Source organism: Marmota marmota, unplaced genomic scaffold (genome assembly GCF_001458135.2).
Source record: "Marmota marmota marmota unplaced genomic scaffold, marMar, whole genome shotgun sequence".
NCBI lineage: Eukaryota > Metazoa > Chordata > Mammalia > Rodentia > Sciuridae > Marmota > Marmota marmota.
Window position 1 is genome coordinate 32,271,949 of NW_026000082.1, and position 1,386 is coordinate 32,273,334.

Genomic DNA, 1,386 nt, shown 5'->3' on the forward strand with positions numbered 1-1,386 from the left:
CCTCTGGGTCCCTTGAGGAAACGCTTCCAGGACAGGAAGGTCACCCCTGGTGGGGAGCCTGCCTCGTGCTGGTGGACAGATTCGCTGATGCTGGGCCCCGGGTGTCCAGTGTGGCCACCATTCACATCGCCTGTCCTCACCCCTGTCAGTCCCCCCGTGGACGCTGTGGACCTGATGCCCTTGCAGAGGCTGAGCTCTGGGGGACTCGGGCACCAGCCTGACCTGGGGTGGGGGTCTGTCTTCCTCCAGGACAGAGCCTGGCCCCAGGCCAGGGGGACGCAGCAGGTGACCCAGCCCTGCTCCACCCACCTCAGCCCACCAAGGCAGGAGCAGAAGACTCGGGCAGGACCCTGCGGCCCCACAGAGGAGGGGCCAGTGAGGGGGAGAAGAGGACAGGGCACCAGAGACGGGCAGGGACTGGGAGATGCACATGCCCTGGAGGCTGGAGGAAGAGCAAGGCCCCCTCCCAGAGGGGAGAGGATGCCCAGGGCCAGGGGTGCTGGACCAGGCTGCTCTATGGGCCCAGCATCAGTTCTCCCAGCCCTGACACTGACCCCTGGTGGCTTTGGGCAGGTGACTCAGTGTCTCCGAGCCTCAGTTTGCCCACCTGCGAGATGGGCTAGTGAAGCCCCCTCTGTGGTTGGTGCTGGGCTGCGTGGGGACTCACCACCAGAGGGCGCTCACCGGCAGCAGGGCCCTTGGCTTGTGTCAGGACACAGTGTGTCTCCTCCCTTCCTCCAGCCTCGGGGCCTTGGGGGGTGGGTTTCTCCAGGTGGAGGTGTGGGGAGGGGCCTCCAGGTGAAGGGGACATGGCTGTGCAGAGGCCTGGGGGTCCCAGCACCTTGGGGAGTACTCGGGAGCAGCAGGGAGCTGGGGAGCCAGCACGGGGGTGAGGCTGCCGTCTGAAGGGGCAGCGGCCCTGGTGGGAGGGCAGTGGGAGCCACGGCAGGCAGGGCGGCCCTCGGCAGAGACCCCACCTTCAAGCTGGGGACAGAGCAGCCACCCACCTCCTGGGACCCACCAGCCAGGCACGGGGAGAAGTGGAACCACCTGAAGCACCTCAGAGAGAACCATCAGGGACAGGTCTGCTGCTGCCGCCAAGTCCCAGCCCCGACCACGTGCCAGGATTTGATCTGAGACCAGCGCGGGGACACGAGAGCAGTTAGAGGATCTGAGGGGGTTTTATTCTGAGATTGGGTTTATTAAGTTCACTTCAGATGTCACCTGCAGAATCAGGAGCAAATCTCCTGACGAGCCTAGACCACTGCACCAGCCCAGGGCAGATTTGGAGACACAGCCAGAGGCATGTGGCCTGTTGTGGGGCCACCAGAGTCTGGGCTGGTATCTCAGTTCTGCTGCCAAGATCTGTGTGATGTGGAGTAAGTC